The following is an 18,511-nucleotide window of genomic DNA, read 5'->3' on the forward strand; positions in this document are numbered from 1 at the left end:
AGTATGGAAATCAGTCCTTCAGATTAATCACCAAATAAAGCAGAGGATGAAATAGTGGGGTTGGCTGAATGAAACTCTGTGATGGTTGTGGGGGAAGGAGTTTGTTAATAACCAACATGAAATTCTTGCTTTATAAAAAGTGCTGTGCTGCACATGTGGAGCTGCTGTAGCATCCTGAAACAATGTGTTTTGCATTCACACATAGTGGACCTATCAGTCAGCCTCAATGGGAGTTTAACAGCAACTTTTTTGTAGCTGTAATAACAGGCCTGAAAGCCAGCTCTAATCTCTCAGGGTGTTAGTTGTAAACAAATGCCATCCTGCAGAAAAATGCCTTTCCTGTATTTTTTTTTTCCTAAAGACTGAAGGAAACACTTTATAAAAACAATTCTCTTCGTGCGCTTAAGGGACACTAATTACTTTTAATTTCAGTGTGCGATGGTCCTTATCCAAGGGAAGTATGCTGCATGGGCTATAAACCATTTTTATATCATATAGGGTTTAACAGAGCATGCCTGGAGCTAGCTGAGCTGCCTCCCTGGTTCTCTGCTCTCTATTATCCTTCACCATGATTAAACACAGTGTTTCACTGCTTGATCGTGAAGGGCATCCAGCAAAGACCACTGAGCTCTTCTCTGCTGCCTGCCTCTGAGCAGAGATGTGTTTCTCTGTTTGCTCAATCACCTTTGGAACAGAGCACTGCTGTATCAGAGAGTGTTCACAGCCACTGTAAAATTGACCCTCTGCTATTCTTTTCATGTCCCCACAGCAGAAAGATCAGCTCCACTGACTGTGTTGTGCTCAGCAGTCAGGGCCTGTGCCTCTGGAACTTGCTTTTTAAGTGCCTTATGAAGCTGATGTAAGTCTTTCCTGCCCTCAGAAGCAGTAAATATCCTCTCTAGAAAGAGATGATAGTGATTGTTTCCCCACCATCTCTTTGGTCTTAGTTCATGTGCAGCACTGGATTGACAGCGCTGTACATCCACATTCCACAGAGCACTGCTTGGGATTGTGTTGGCTTTGCTCAGAGCTGGATCTCATGTGATTCAAGTTCAACCCAGTCATCTCATCCCTGTCTAGAAGGCCAGTCTATTTCCACATGTTCACATTCTTGCTCCGTTTGCTCCCAGTCCTGCGGCTGCCTCATGGGCACCCCAAAGCTGCATCTCAGGATGGTCATCTCTGTGGGAAATGAGCAGGCAGATGTCCACAGTTAGGTGAATAACTGGCAGCAGGTTTATTCAAGCTTGAAATAAAACCAGCTCTCCACCCTTTTCTGTGTTGACATTGGAGTAGCCTCTCACAGTGCCTGCACTGCTAGAAAGCTGCTGGCAACTTTTCAACACTTGGCCATAGCATCCTTTCAATCTTCAGTGTTTCCTGTTCAGGCCACAGGCTGCTCCTCCTTCTCTGTTTGGAAATCTCTTAAGATACCAGATATTACCAGAAATCAATAACTACATTCTTGAGATACTTGCTAGGCACCTTAGGGAGTGCTGAAGTGCATGCTCCTGGAGATGTTTTAAATCTATTTGCAAGGGGCTTTGGAAACCAGCACAGGGATTAATTGTGGAGCTGTAGGTGATGGTTTGTCCCTCCTGTCCATCCAAATGGGCATCCTCCCATCCTCAGGCCAACTGCTTCTGGGGAAGCATCTCTCTGAAGCATCTGATTCTCTCTGTGCAAGGGATGGACCTGATGTCTGATCAATCAGAAATCCACATGGGTAATTTTAAAGCTTCCAGGGCTAGTTCTGGTCCTGACCAGAAATCAGCAGCCTGAAATACATAGACATATGTGGCAGTTTTGCGTAGGAAAATGGATTGTTGATGTCTTTTTTACAAATAGATGGAAAGTGTAAAGTGATTGTGCATTTATCTTAAACTGCGTGAGATTTTTAACATCACTGAGCCATGACCCCATCCTGAAAACATAATTTTCTTTTTCCTCCAGTCTGATTTAAGTGGTTTAAATGCCCTTTGTCTTTTCCTGTTACATAACCAACTCAACTCATGTGATTGCTATCATGAAAATACATGATCTACCCTGATAATATTGGCAAAAGTCTACATAGGTCTGAGAAAGGGTAACCAGTTTACTTGTGGCCAAGGATATGAATTCTGTTTTGCTTAACAATGTCTGTGATTAAATGATTGCTATTTGAAAAAAAGACAGATTTATATTCCATTGGTAGAATGACTTTTAAAAAAAACAAACCTCTCCAAAATATGTAGTAGAATTGACCCTCTGTTATTATTTTCAGTGAACTCCAATTTCATTCATAACCTTAGCACAAATTATTCTGTTAAAATTTTCAGAGACCCAAAGTATTTTTCTCACAGTAACATTTTGTAGTTGCACTTCAGCCTGAGTAGGATCTGAAGCAGTGACCAGAAAGTCTCTCTGCCATTTTCAATCCCCTGAGCCATCTCACCATTTTCTACATTTACTTTTCAGAAATTAATTTTTAAAAAAGCAATTGTTTCTGCAAACAGCCATTTGAATTCCATCCTGGTGGCACTTTAGAGTATTATTGCAAATTATTCAATTTATATGCATAGTCAAGCCTACATCATTATCCCCATATTCTACTAAGGCAGGAAGAGACAAAAAAAAAAAAAACAAAAACCCACAAACCAAACCCAAAACAACCAATGCTCAGAAAAAAAAGACAAGTAAAACAAAGGCAGAAAACTGACCACTATTCCAGGACATTATTTTTCACTAGGCTGAAAAAAATCGCAAAACCCCCTTCATCAAGGTGATCATTTTTAGAAAGTCAATGTAAGGAAAGATTCAAATGACTGCAGTAAAACTCAAAAGAAATACTGTATTATGAGCACTAATTAATGCAAATATTAATGGTTTTGGCTTCAGATGAGATGATCCAGCATTCTTAAAAATTAATAAAAATTATTACAGAGACTTACTGTATATCTGAACATGTTCCAACTTAGCAGCTCATCATTATGCACAGAATAATTGTCTGCTCATTTGCATCCCGTGAATTTTAAGGGATTTTAACTGCACATGTTACTTTCCCATACAAGTTACTGCAGTCCAAGCTTGTGATGGGAAAGACGGAGTAACAAGGAATGGTTAGCTCTGCAGAGAGTGTGAGGAGTGACACTATTCCTCCAATTTGGTGGATTCAGTGTCCACACATTGCTGGAAAAAACAATTGAGAAGGTGATGGTAGAGCTGAGTCCCCAGCCTGCAAGGCCTTGAGACAAATACTCAAAACACAGGGCACATTTATCAGTGCCAACAAATGTGCAAGGATTAATGGCATCTTTTTTCAAATGGAATCAATTAGAGAAAAAAATGAGTTTTCTCCAGCCCTGTGCCAAATTCACTGTATGGACAAACTTCTTTGTAGAAGGGGAAGTTGGATGCCTTTGGCTTGAAGTATTTGAGCTTGCTGAGACCTGTGAAAAGACAGAACAGAAAAACCCAGAAGAGGAGGATTGGAGGAGGAGAAAATAATGGAATTGTAGAATAGCCTGAACTGGAAGGAACCTACAGGGATTGTCAAGTCCAAATCCCTGAACAGCAGAGCCCCAGGAGTCCCACCAGTCAATGCTTGTTGAATTCTGGTGGATTTGGGGCAGTGACCACTGCCCTGGGGAGATCCTCAGCCATGCCCACAGAGGAGTGATTTAGCAAGGTGCTCCCTTAACAGCTTTCCTGTTTGCAGTGTGTAGAGAAACACAGGTTTCTCCTCAGGAATGGGAGCCCAGGAATGGATCTGCTCCTCTCAGCTGTAAAGGAAAGGCAGAAATTAAGGTTTCCTGAGGTATCTGCACTCCTGCCTGTGCTGTCTCTGCTCCTGGACAGTGAATAAGAAAAGCCACGTTGTGGCATTCACATTCTCTGGTCAGAGAGACATAATTCTGTCTCTCAGGAGAAGCACAGAGAGAAGAAAACAATCTTTATCTCTGCTCCTTTGTTTCCCCCATGTGGAATGTGGTATGGAGATTGTTTACCTGAAGTGATTGCTGGATTGGATTCTGGTGAAGGCTGTTTGGGTTCAATGCCCAATCGGATCGGGCTGTGGCTCGGACTCTCAGCAGAGAGTCAGGAGTTAGTTAATTAGTTAGATAGGTAAGTAAGAAGTAAGTATGTAGAATAGGATAGTCTCTCTTTAAATAGTATATTAATATAATATGGTATAGTTCTAATAAAGCAGATAATTCAGCCTTCTGATCTGGAGCCAGACATCATCATTTCTTCCTGCAGCTGGGGTTGCCCTTTTTTACTATACCACACAACGCAGACTTTTGGAGGTGGAAGAGCTTAGCAGCTCTTTTTGCATCTCCTCAGAATGGCTTGAGCCATTTCTCTGCAGGTTTTGTCAATGTCCCGTGGTCTGTGAAAGCCCAGCAGAAGGAGAAGGGATAGCTGCCTGGTGCTTACTCGTAGTTAAAGGGAGTCAGCTGTGAATTGCTCTCTCTACACCCTGCCCTGCCTTACAGCTCAGGCCCTTTCCCAGGAGGCACTTCTGAATTGCTTTTTGCTGGCTTTCTGATTTGGTTTACTTAGAGAAGCTATTAATTACAAGCTGGTAAGGTCTCAAATGAGGTCTAGACCAGCTGCTCTGAAGACACAGATAAGCTGCTGGGTGATGATGGCTCTTGGCTGCTCCTGACCTGGCTTGCATTTGGGCAGTGGCTTTGTTCTGTAATGAGCAATCCCACAAGCTATCCAGTCTCCAAAAACAAGCTTTTTAAAAATTAGAGTGTACTTCTAAGACTTAGCTCACACTGTTTATAGAGTTGATTGCCCTCGAGTTCACCTTGGGCCTAATTGGCTTACTGGCTTAATTAACAAAGTGCTTATTAATGTCTAGTGGTAATTAATTTTCAAGGGATTATTTTCTATTAAGGTCATGAGTACAGTATTAACACTGTAAAGCTGTGATTCTGGAGAACCAACAAGTACAAGGTTGTGGGGGTTTTCTTTTATGTATTCAGCAAAATTTATTCATTTGGTCATATTGTGCTGATTTGCCCTTCAGTTATAATAATTAGCATCTTTATAAGACTGAGAGCTGCATATTGAGATTAGGGCTTGTTTGGAACAATGGAATGACAGTTTTTACTGGACTTGGAAAAAAAATATGATTGGCTGATGAGCAAATAAATTGTTTTTATCAGAAGACACAGTATTGGAATGGTGATGAGCCTGCATTTTGCAAATTCAAGTGAACTGTTTGGTTTTTGAATATTTATAGTTGCATGAAAGTTGGAATATAGGCACCAGAGCCTGAGACCTAGCTATAACCCACGGGCTCATTTCATAACATGATACTTAATTAATATGTGTTTTAATGGCAGTCTTACTGCCATATGAATCTGGGAAAGGCTAAGGATCTCTCCTGCCCAGCATCAGTAGCAGTTGCTTAGAGAAAAAATGCAAACCCAGGGCATGTAAAGACAAACCGCCCTGGGCACAAAGTCATTGCTTTTAGCTGTCTCTGGCTTTTGGCACTTTCTGGAGATGCAGAGCCTTTGATGGTTATTAGTCATTGACAGGCTTTTCTTTTGTGAGTCTGTCTTTTTGGAACCTGTTTACACTGTTTTGTATATCTGCATGTCCTGTGGCAGTGCGTGGCTTGGAAACTCACTGCCTTTCCTTTCTTATAAAACACGTATGTGCTATTTTTTTCAAGTGTTCCCTACTTCTTGCATTCTAAGAAACAGTGAGTGAGTAATCATCCCTTGTTTATCTCCATCCTACCTGAGACTGTATAGTACTCTCTGCCAGTAGCCCACAGGCCAATTTTTTCTTTCTTACTTGAAGAATCCCTGTTTTTTCATCCTCACACTTTGCATACTTTTCCTCATCCTTTTTGCTTTCATTTTGGAGAAAAGGTGGCTAGGATATATGATGGAGGTGTGTAAAACTGAGGAGATGAAGGTGCAAGTTTACTTTAGAGACTCTCTAAATCACACCTTGCCAGAAGGTGAGAAGAAATGCACTAGTCCTTCTTTTAGCCTGTTTTTCACATTACCAAATACTGATCACTTGCAGACAAAACCTTTAGCTGGGTTGTGGGATTGTGGATTGCTTCTAATGTACCAGTTTCATATTTTTCTCTATTTCTTCATGCAGTGATTCTCTAGATTGTCTTTCACATTCATTATTCCTGATATGCTTGGTTTATATCAGCTTTTATGTCTTTATTCAATGGTTCTTTCAGATTATTTTTTCCCCAACCTTATTATCATTGTATATGACTTCCTTGTTTTCTTCTTTGTGCAAGACTTCTGTGTTTTCACATGTAATGTTTTACTACTGATACCTTCTTTATTCTGTGTTTTACTGTGACAGCTTTTATTGGAGGGGGTGGAAGGGAGGTGTTTAAATGTTGTTTGGGTTTTTGTGGTTTATTTTTGGTGTGTATTTGGGGTGTTTTCATTCATGGTTTGCAAAAGATTTGAAAGATCTGACACTCAGCAAAGAGCAGGTTCTTCACCCCTGTTTTGCAAGAGTGGAAATCCCCAAATCTTTCTTTTCTCATGCACTGTCTGTGTGGTGTTTTGAGAACAGAAATTAGAAAGTGAGAATTCACCCCTCCTCAGAGTCATCACCACATCTGAGCTGTGTAAGACCCACTGGTGCTCTGTAGAGCTGGTGGGAGGCAGGCTGACACCCTGCTCAGGCTCTGTGTTGTCATTCTGCCACCAGGAGAGTTTCACCTGGGGTATCTCCTTAAAAAAAATCTGTGGCCAAGTCACAGGGTGTTCCTGTGGCAGTGTCTGCCTTCCCATGGCACTTCTACCTGCAGCAAATAAAACTGGGGAACCATTCTTTATTCTGTGTTCTGGTACTGAGGCATCCCCCAAAATAATAACAATAATATCATCAGAAATTACATGTCAGTGATAAAAAGTGGCACTTCTAAGTTAACATGAAGTATCTTCATCACCTCTCTAGAGCAGGCATTCACATTCAGTTTTGCTTTACAGTTTTGTAATAAAACCTTTGGTTTTTTCCCCTTCCCCCTATAACATGCTATAAAATAACCAAAAGCAATCAACCAAGTGTGAATGCAATAAAGAGCTCCATTCAGATTTATTATGCAAACATGAAAGGGAAAGTTTAATATACACTATAGTGAAATAAGGCAAATGTATTCAGCCAGCATGTAATTGTGTCTGAATTTCATAACTTGACTGGTATTGTGAGGTACACCCTGACACCAAGTCACTGAATTTTACATATCATCCAATTAATAACCTCTATTTCTGTAATGTCTGGTATCCCAATTGGTCTCAGGCATTTAACTAGCTGTTACATGAAGTCAGGCTCATGAATTTAGTCAGCGTTTGGAGAGGGAGTAGGGGTTTGTCATTCTCCTCATGTGGATTACAATCAGAGGTAGGACATGTTAATTTTATGCTAATTGTCCTTGTTGCCTCTGCACACAGCTGAAAACCACAGCTCCCATGAGCGTCTGTGAGAAACACAGACATGCACATGTTCAGAAAAGAAATTCATGTTCCAGCAGTCCTGGTGGAAAACCATCTTGCTGCTGGGTGAATCCTTTTAAATGTTATTGGGGTTTTTTTACTGAGCAGAATAAACACAAAAAAGGACAGTCTGTTCCTGTAACGCACTTTCATTTTAAGGTTGCATAAGCAACACTCACCACTTAGTTCCTAGGAAATTAAATACGTGAGGCGTAATATCAGTACCTTGGCTTCCTTCTATTCAAGTGCCTGCATCCAGAAATTATGGCAAAGGGTGAAGACAAAATGTCATTTTTAGCGCTGAATTAAGGTCTCCAGGACACAAACTGCCCCTTATTTCTACCACAGAGGGCCTAGGCAGGAAGAAGCTCTGGCTTCTGTTTCAACAGAAATAAATCAGGGTGACCATATGCTGAGTGCCAGCAGCACTGCAATGAGCATTTTGTATCTGTACATATGGTAAGGGCTAAGGCTGCTTTTCCTTGGCCTGCAGACAGAGCAGCACGTGTGTGCAAATCCCTGAAAGGCACGAGGACGTGGCTGCTGTCCCTGGCTGGGGTTGTGAAATGTGTGACAGCTGAAAAAGCCTTTTGTCCGCCCGTCCTGCGGCAGCAAGGCTTGGCAGTGTGCTGGAGGCTGCAGAGGATGAAGCTAATTACTCTATCCCATCCCCTTCTGTGTAGTGTTCTCCCTCTCTCTCTCTTTTTTTTTTTCCTCTCCTTTTGCCTTGCTCCTTTCCACAGAGGCCAGTGACCGAGTGTGCTCTGGGAGGTGGCAGTGGGAGCTGGCACACCACCAGCCAGGCCAGGAGTCACCCCCCCCCACCATGGGGACACTGCAGCCACACACCCCAGCCTCTGCACAGTCAGGTCCTGGTCCCTTTCCATGGGTTGATCCCCAGAGATGTGAACTAAATGATTCAAAATATTTGGTTGCCTTACATGCAAATGAGGCCTCTGTGAAGGGCTTTGTGAAATCCTTGGAATGTCCCTATTTTTTGTGTTGTGCATAAAAGGACAAGTCAGGCACAGGGATGCAGCACTCACAGCTGATGCTCTTGATGCCCTGTCTGAAATGCAGGCATTTCTGGGTTGGAAACAATGACACAAGCTTGGCTGGTCCCTGATGGAGTTGTTCTGAAACACAGAAGAGGATGACTAACGTGGATGATATGTGCTGTGCTAACTGGGTCCAAATCTGGTTAATAGGGTTCAAATCTGTGACCATGCCCACCAGGAGCTGCAGAAGAAGTTCTGTAAAGAGCTGTGTCCTTTGGACCTGGTCTCTGCCACTGGAGAAACCAGGAGTGCTTTACAGAACAGACACAACCATGGCCTAACCACGGCTGCAATTCATGTTCCTGCCCTTGGCTTGACGAGCAAGTGGTACCTGAGGCAGGATCCTCCAGAAGCAAAGCCACAGAACAGTTTTCCCTTCACAGAAAAAAGTTCTGCTGGGTCAGTGTCAGGGAGGACCTTATTGCAACTGGTTCCCTGGGCATGATTGGTTTTTCTGCATGGATGAGAAATCTTTAGAGATAGACATGGAGGGAGTGGAGAGAGTATAAACCCAAAGCCTGTGTTTGATGTGTCAGGTTCTAGAAACTTCATGGGATTTAAAGAAATCCATTCTGTACCTAAAACAATCTCTGGATTTAGTTTTGGTTTCCCTGTGGTGATAAACATTGAAAAACTTCAATGGCTTTTATAGAAACTTCTTTGGCTGCCACCTTGGTATGGAGAATACATCAAAAAGGGCTGGTTTGTGGTTCAGCCCTTCATCCTTTTGTCTTGTCCAGTCCATAGTACCAGCAGCAGCTCTTTTCCCAAGTATTTCTGTAAATCTACCAGCTGTAACCACGGAATTCAGGGAAACATTACAGCATCAGGAGTGGGTTTGGTTTTTGTTTGTTTGTAGGCTTTTTTGTTGGTTTGGTTTTGTTTTGTTTTTCTTACAAAGATGGTTTTGATCTTTTTGAAAAAGTTGTATTTCTTTTCTCACCTGAAGTAAGTCTCTGGCTTGGTTTTTCACTTTAATTTACATGACTGCTTTCACTTACCCCAAAGAAATTTAACCACTCTGGCAGAGACAGCCAACTATTTTGACTGGCAGAATAGATGTAGTACCCAAAGCAGCACTTCTTGCTGCATGAGGACAGAAAATACTTGACAAATGTTAAAACACTGTACTTTACAGTATCCAGGAGGGAAAGCAGTTGTTCTTCACATTTTACAGAGCAGGAGCTGAAATTAATGGTTATATGAATATGTCCTCTTAATGGATTTTTGACTCAGCATCACTGAGTTTCAGCAAGTAGCTGAGGGTCTCTAGACTTCACTTTTAGATTTTGGTCTTTACTGGAGCTGAACTTGTGATTTTTAGGTATCATAGAGCTTTAATCTTGCAGGTGTTCTGGCATTACTTGCATGGAGCATTACAAATATGTATCTGAAGCTGTGCAGCTGGTGAGCAGATCTTGATATGAAACCCAGGCCTTTTTTGTGAACCTTCATTTCGGCACAATTAATTTTGTTCTTTCTACAAGCTTAGCAGAGTGTTGATTCAGGCAGGGCTTGTGCCCTCTAAGTATTGTGCTGATCTGTCAAGCCCGACTTGGAAAAGAGGTGGTTTTTACAAGGCTGATGGATCCCTTTGGTCTGTTCCCACTGTCTTGTTTGTTTGGATGGGACATGCCCCTCAAAGTAATGTCTCTCCCTTCCCAAGTGTTAGGGGGTGAGAAATATGTGTGAGAAAACGGGAATATGCTCTGAAATGTTCTTTTCTCCTCACCACCACACCCTACCACATCCCATTTCCTTCTTCTGAGCAAATCTACCTGGCAAGTTTTCAGCAGTCACTGCCAGCTTTGTTGAAGATGCCACAAGGCGCCAAGAATATAATTCTAAAAACATCTTTGCTGGCCAGGGCTGTGACTGCTGCCAGTGCTGGGGTTCCTCTCTCCTGCTGATAAAAGCTCCTGGCTGATGAATTGTCGACTTAGGAGCTGTCACAGTATCAGCAGTTTGGGTGTAGTGGGAAGGGTGGCTCTGGCCATCAGGATAGGAGAGAATGGGTTAGACAGTGGCTTGTACAGCAAATTAAGTCAGCCCCGGGCAGTGGGTAGCAATAGATCAAAAGGAAGAGAAGTGCAAGGGTAAAGAGAGGTAGAGGCGAAATTCCCCAGAGTGCCTGAGATCGTTTTGCATGCCCCCAGTGGAGCAGAGATTCTAAAACAAATAAAACTGGACGTGTTACCAAAGTGAGCTGCCAACATTTCTGGTGTCTTAGGAAAAGTGCTTCCTCAGCGCACACCAAGGGCTGTGCTCAGCCTCCAAATGCTGAATATTTTATTTGGGATTCGATTTACTTCTTGAGGAAGCAGACTAGAAAAGCTCCCAGTGTGTTGCCTCTAGTTACTAATTTAAATTGAGATTAGAGCAGGAGTATATCCAGCACCATCAGTTAAAACTTTCTGCATCTGGCGGTGTCTCCTGGCTGGTGCTGGTGCTCTCTTTGAGCTGAGAAGAATGCCTGGGAGATTTTCTACATCTGGCACAGGAGTGAGGGTGGAGGTAACATCTCTGAGGTTATGGGGAGCCATTTGCCTTTCCTCCCCCTCCATACAGTTATAAATCCATGGATACAGGTGGGGCTCTGAAGGACTCCAGGAAGCTGCACCAAAAACAGGTGGAGGGAGGGGATTCTGCTCCTCTGCTCTCAGCTTCACTGAATTAAAATCCATTCAGGAGAAAGCTTAGAGAAGCATGTAAAGAAACCCACACCGAAGTCTGAAAGACAAACTCCATTACAGCATCACTCTCCCTAACTGCACAAAGAAGTACATTATTGAAAAATTATGCATTTTTTTATCAGAGAAAAAAATCTGAGCAAACCAAGGCCACAAAGTAGTGAGCCAAAACAGAGTTAAACAACTGTACAGAATCAGAAATGGAAAGAAAAAGGCTGATTCTCAGAATTCACAAATTGCCACTGCGCAAAAGACATTAGGCTTTTAAAAGCTCAAAGAACCAGTAGGATTACCTGGCCTGACACTACAGGCATCTGGCACATGAATCTTAGAAAACCACCAAGGCTTAGGAACCTCAGCCATGTTGTTCTGAGTCTATCCAGAGGAATGCCCTGGCTCATTAACTCACAAGCCAGTGCATTAGCACGTGCTTCAGAGGTTTTAAGTGTTTATCAATTAAATAAACCTTGTGGATGAGCTTGTCAATAGATGAGAGATTTTACCTTTACTATTTCTGCTCTGTTACTTGGATGACCTTGAACGTGTTCAGGGTCCCTGGTCTCCTATTGGCGTTTGTGGCTTTCCACTGCAGATGTGAACATCAGCTCAGGCTCATTGACAGCTGCTTCTTGTAAAGGACCAACATAATGTCCTCACTGAGAACTAACATTTCTGTTTCTGGATTCACATCCTCCATGACAAAAACCCCATTTGGTAGCTGATTTTTCCCTCCATTATTAGAAACATAAAAGTCTAAAAGTTATATTTCCCTGGCCACTTGATTATTTTATTCTGCCTTGTTCTTTCTGTCTCCTTTGCACCTACTGAGAGGTCAGGGTTTATATCCAAGGACTTGCAGAAGGTAAAAGATTCCATTAATGGCTTCTGCCAATTCTTTTTTCCTCTTACTGCAATTACTTCCTAAAGTGATTGCTGTCTTTTCTTTATAAGTTTTTTAAAAATTTATTTATTTATAATGTACATCCCAATAGCATCTTGATTTTCACAGTCCCTCCATACCAAGTAATATGTAATTTGATGATAGAGCATTATCATCCATTTTCTGTTACTTTAAAGTAGCATAATTTTTCTCTGAACATTTTGATGCTTTTTCTGTATTTCAACCTAATTTTTGTTTTCCTCAGTATGTCCAACAGCATTCATTTAATCTTTTCTGTTCACAGTTTACCCTACAAATATCTAGGGAATGCATGATTCTAAATAAATTATGCCATCTTTAAAAACATGTGCTCAAACTTTATGCTGGGATTTTGATGGGAAATAAAATAGTAAAACAAAGGAAGTGAAAGTACAGACTGGTTCTAGAGTGGTTGGTAGTAAAATATTTCTCAGTCTAGACCAATTATATTTTAGTTCTTCATCCTCTTTTCCTTTACAGTCAATGGGACAATTTAGTGATTAATCTGATTTTTTTTTCTTTCCATTTATAAAGAGAAGAATTGGGATTAGTATCAGGCCAGATTTTTCACTATTGTCCATGAAGGGGAATATGAATAGCTTCTTTCAGGATAGTTGGCCAAAGCTAGGACATGCTATGTGCTATAACATAGTTACATCATTTTTATTTTAGATATATGAGATTTACTGGCAGGACCTGGATCCTTCTGCAGGAATTCTAGTGGGAGATAGATGTGTATTGGCTTTACTCAGAGCACTCAGTGTTTGACTTCACCCCCCCTTACTCCTTCCTCAATAACCAAAAAAAGGTGATGCAGCTTTCCCTACCCTGCTCTGATCCCATTTCCAGCCTTCATGCCCAAAAATCTCTTATCTCCAGCTGAAGAAGTCAGAGCTTTCTTCAGTTCTGTCCTAAATTGCTTCCTCTATTGCCACTCTTGTCATCCAGGATTTTATTTTTTTTTCATCCTGGGGAGCACACTTCTTTCCAGCCTCCTTGCTGTCCAAGTCAAGTGGCACTACAGCATGAGAGGGGTGATCCTTCAGCAGTCCCAAAGCCCCAGGGGGAAAATGGCCACAGGAGAGGGAGCCAGGGGTACTCAGGATACAGGGAGCCCAGGAAAAACCCAGCTGCTGAACCTTCCTTGAGTGAGGCCTCAGCTCAGCCAGAACTCATTCAGAACCAGGTAATGTTTAACAGGGGTAGCGAAGGCCACGTCTTGCACACTTGAACCCAGCTTTTCAAATTTAATCTGCTCACTGCAGGGTATGAAGGCACTTAAATTTTGTGAAAAGCAGTTATGAGAGCTCTTTTAAAACTGAGAGTGTATGTCTCCATAAAGCTGTATGAAAATCTTGTCACTGCTCATGCTTTCAAAAAAATCATGTCCTAAAGCACTTTGGTGCTTCAGCACCTCCAGGTGATTGGCAAGGGCTGGGGACACATGGCCTCACTATTGGTCTTCTGAGGTGCCTTTCTATCTGTCTGGTTCTGTGTTTCTCTGAGAATGCTGAAACACCTAGAATTCAAGGCCAGCAAAGCTGCAGAATGGATGTCCCACTCCAAGAGTTAAAAAAAAAAAAAAAAGGTTTAGGTTTTACCCCTGATTTCCATGGAAAATATCTGAGTCTTTCTCATTTTCCAGTCATATGTCAGACTGATGCTCCAGAAAATGGTGCCATGCCATAGAAGAGTATTAAAAGATCCTTATAACAGGCATGAGAAGGTTAAAAAAGCAATGTCACCATCTGCACCTAAAACAAAAATTTTCCAGTTGACTTCTCACTTTTCTATTTTCCTCTGAAAAATCTGAGAAGCCCAGCTGATTTCTTAGATGCTATGAAAAGAGATTCTTGCCATAGCCATATAAGTCTGCACTTGAATTACAGCTTAAAAATAAAAAATAACAGCCTTATCAGCTTGTTTGTTGCGGCATTCAAACTGAAAGCTGCAGCTCCCTCTTCAAATGTTGATAGTGAATTGTTGGAGGGGGAGAAATCTCTGCACTCACAGAGGGAGAAACTCTTGTCAGTCATGCCAGAGCATCAGGAAACATTATGGGATCTGGAGGAAATTTGCCAAAAGCTGCACACTATTGCTTTTTAAATACTCAGCTACTCCTTAGTGGTGTGGTCTGGAGATTTTTAAATTCTGACTTAATTAGAAGAAAAAAAAAAAAGCATAAATAAATGGTCTCAATGTGGCCACATTTTTAGCAGAAAGGGTTATTTTAGTTGTCATGAAACATTAATTCCCCTTTTGTGCACTTTTATATTAAAACACTAATGAATGTGTATGCCAAAACAAACTGCCCCTAATTATTCATGATATATAATTCATTAGGCCCCAGAGGGAAAGAGGAGGTCATGTGACCAGCATGTGTCTCATTAACATGTGTGAAATGATAATGAAATTAGCAACGGATGGACAACAAATTGGAAGCAAGTTTATTATAACTGGAGGGAAAGAATTGCTGGAATTTTTTGCTGCCTAACATTTTTTTGCTGAGCTTTATGGGCACAATGGCTGCAGCGAGTGTGGCAGCCTCCACACTGTCCCCAAGCAGGGCTGCTGTGACAGGAAAGTGCCACATCTGTCTCTCCACTGCTCTGTAGCTGAGGAAATGGCTGTGGAGCAGGTGCATTGCTTTCATTATGCAGAGGCTGGGAATGGCCCGTGGGGCTTCTTGAGTGGGAATCTCAGAACATCCAGATCATTTCAACAACATCCAAACTTGGAGCACACCAGATTCCTGGGCAACCTGCAGCAGAGTGCTGCATGAACCAGAAGCTGTAGGATGTTTCTGAAACTTTCTGTAAATGTGCCTTTTCTGGTGATTATTCAATCCTTCAGCAGCTGGAGAGGCACTGGAATGTTTGCACAGAATGTGCAGCACAAGCCTCTGTGGCTGGAGCTGCGTTAGGTTTTAGGTTATCTCGGGTACTGATCAAGTTATTATTTGATGATAATGTGGCCACACTCATTCCACTCTCACTGCACTAATGTCTTCAACTTGAAACATGTCAAGCGTGAATTTAGGACAGGAAACATAAGGGCTGAATAAGGCTGGGAAGCTTTCTTATAGGGATTTAAAAAAAAAGGAAAAAAAACCTCAGGAAAAGCAAGCAAACCCTTACCAAATACAGACTGAGTTCACATTTTAGTCCTGTTGCCACCGGGTAAAAGCAGAGGAAATATTTGTATTGATTAGGGGAGACTTTGGAGTGTGTTTAAGGGGAATACCTTTTCTTATGGGCTCCTGTACATCCAAAGCAGCAAAGGAGCCCAGTTTTGCAGCACTGGGATCCAGACTTTCTCCTTTCCTGTCCATCATCCCAGCAGCTGTCAGTTCAGGGTGTGGTGTGATCTTTCTGGGAATTTTCAATTGGCAGAGTCAGTTAAGATCATGACAAGGCCTTGTGACTGTCAGTGTCCTTTGGAATTAAATGCTACCCCTGAGTGCTGCCTTGCTTTCCTCATGGGGCTTTGAGTCCAGGGGAATATGGATACAGCAGTTCTGGGTATGTGCTGTGTGTTCTGCTCCCTGCCTGGGGCTGGCTAACCTCCCTCAACAAAGCCATCTTCTGGAGGAGTGCAATTCAAATTAGGATTCAAATTATGATGGTGAACAAGCTTTCTTAATGCACAAGAGGCAGACTGTGTATGTTTTTATTACAGATAATTTTTCAGTTATGATAAAAGGAGGATCAATCATAGTTATAAAGGGAATATCATATTACCACAGTGTAATCCTCCTTTTATAATAGCAGAGAAAATACATCTCGTGAAAAGAGTTAGCATTTGCCCAGTATTTAAAATAGTTGATATATTCATGATATCATTCTTCTCTGTATTTGAAATATATATTCTTCTGTGGCTTTGAATTTCCATAGGGACACATCAGTCCGCTTGGGTTCTTCTCCCAAAATATTCCATGGCCCTGCATATCTTGGACTCTTTTCTGAAGTGCAGTGATTGTTCACAACACTTGAGAAGTAAGAAATAACATAAAGAAATGGCTTTCAGCCATTTTTCCTGCCTAGTGTGATCAGGGGGTGGGGGGGAAATAAATATTTTACACTCTTTTCTTTCCATTCTCTTTTGTTCTAAATGTATACCCATTTTTTAACACAAATTCTTTCTGATGCAGTTTATTTTTCTGGTTCTTTGTGCTGGGATGTACCTATTCATCACTTAGGGGCCATGTGAAAAGAACTGGCTGATGGCTGAAGAGCTCAGGTCACGAACAAGGTTCTTTGATCTTTCTTCAAGGCAGAGGCTCTTTTGGAAAGCAGCACATGACTCTGCAGCCATAAAAAGGGGTTATGTTAAGCTGGATGTTATCAGTGGAGTAATATCAACAGTAATGTCATTAGGCGAGAGGGATATTTATCTTTTAATGAAACCACTTATCTAGTCAGTGAATTATCAGCTTTTTTATATGCATGTATGATCCATTCTTCAGGGTTTCTATTTCATCTTAGGACCTCTTTCATTTTCCTTTGAAGCTTCTAAATGTATATCCTTGGCATGCTTTGCACCAGGTGCAACCAGGACTTGCCTTTGGGAGCTGGGTGGTGGAGAGCCAGGAAGATGGAGATGCTGATAATGCAGATATGGTGGCCTAGGAAGGCTGATTTTTTTTTTTCTGACCGCTTGAAATGAATTAACATTATAACTTTCTTCATTTTGCTTTACATTTAAGTGAGTGTTAAGATACAACATTTTTTAATGAATGGCAATTGTTTTTTTCAAATGTGTTTTAGAGGTAACAGATTAGCCTGGAAAAGTACAGGGTTTCACTCCTTGCTCCAGCACAGAGCAGCAGGACCAACACATCAAGTGCTGTAGAGATCCCGAGAGCATTTATCACACTCAATACCTTCCTCTAGCAGACCTGGTTTATTATTTATGGTTTATTATTTTGCACCACTCAATGAGCTTTTGCTTCCTGTAAACCAGAAGGTTTTACCTCTGGTGACTCTCCAAGCCAGTTCCTTTCCTCTGGTCAAATTTCAGCTGACTGAGATCCATCCAAGGTAACTCCTTCCTCAGGACAGGTGTCCCACTGCCCCGTTCAGCTTACAGATATGTCATTTTCCACATGTGGAAGGGGTTGGGATGGGTTGATTTTGCAGTCTTTGTGTACTGTTTTTATAGCCTCCAGTCACACCTTTCTCTCCAGCTGAGTGAATGGTTTTGGAGGGGAACACTGAGCTGATGTTTAGGGAGTTTGTGAATCTGTCCGTGACCGTTTCTCAGGGTCTTGTAGCAAAACACCACAGACATGTGGGCCCTCTTTTGTTTCATATTACTTGGGATATTACCCCATCATTTGGACTGTGTCTGCTGTGGAATCCTCTTGCATCCAGTGAAGGCCCTTTGCTCAGATGTAAGCTTTATTATCCAAGCAGTTCTAAATTCACTTTAGATGAATAGAATTGCCTTCCTGACCTGCCATCAAGTACTAGGAAACCAGGACTAGTGAAGCCTTTGTCAATATTTTCATTTACTACAGGCAATTGACTAGAGACCAGGTGGCGACTCTATAAAGATGGATCTAACAGTTCCACATAAACTGTAGGTCATGTTGGAACCTGAGATCCAGCAGAGTCCAGTAAAGTGGATACCACAGAATTAAAGCCTTCTGCCTCATGTGGAGTTCTAGATATGCTTCCTACCCTGTTTTAGAGCTGTCAGCTTACAACATATCCTCTCATTTAAATTCAGCTACTTTTCCAGTCACTCTCCTGTGTTTCCAAGGATAATAGCAGAAATTTGTGTCAGTTCTGTCTGCCTCCTGTCATTCTCCCATCACTCTTACTACACTTCCCACTTATTTTACCTCCCAGAGAGGAGGAAGTTCTGGGGGAGAGAAAATTTAAAAAAAAAAAAAAAAAAGGCATCACCAAAGAATAAAAGCCCCCACAAATCTAACTTACAAGCTCAGTTAGAAATACTCTGCCCTGATCTATGACTTTCCTTTGCAAGGATTATACCTGCAACATCTCCTGCTTTTTGGAAGTGTTGAGAACAGCATCCCTCAGTGCTGTCCCTGCCTTTTTTACAGCACAATCTTTCCACTGAGCTGGCACTGGACATCACCCTCTCCTGGTGTTTCCTGACCTCTCTGCCTCCAGACAGGTTGGAGATTAGTTTCTTGTGCTGATGGTTCCCATGTCACCTGTCCAAACTTGACTCCTATCAGTAATTGATTTGAATACCTTAAACAGATCAGGAAGGTGGTTTTATACTGAACTTCCTGGTAATTCCTTTTCCAGCTGGTCAAGTCCTCACTTTGCCAGACAAGCCATAAAGCTGTGGGTGAAATATTTTTGAAGCTGTTATAAATAAACACCCGAGTTATGT

The 18,511-nt window shown here is 41.8% G+C and overlaps 1 protein-coding gene across 1 annotated transcript in view; it reads left to right on the top strand.

Annotated features, from left to right (window-relative positions):
- Positions 1-666: 666 nt before the first annotated feature.
- The window catches only part of FERRY3 (FERRY endosomal RAB5 effector complex subunit 3), a 360,837-nt gene continuing 342,992 nt past the window's right edge, over positions 667-18,511 (top strand). The window contains exon 1 of the mRNA XM_068190766.1: positions 667-672. The gene's annotated coding sequence lies outside the window, so the exon portion shown is untranslated. The remainder of the gene's footprint in view (positions 673-18,511) is intronic.

The sequence above is a fragment of the Anomalospiza imberbis genome, chromosome 5 (assembly GCF_031753505.1).
Source record: "Anomalospiza imberbis isolate Cuckoo-Finch-1a 21T00152 chromosome 5, ASM3175350v1, whole genome shotgun sequence".
Taxonomy (NCBI): domain Eukaryota; kingdom Metazoa; phylum Chordata; class Aves; order Passeriformes; family Viduidae; genus Anomalospiza; species Anomalospiza imberbis.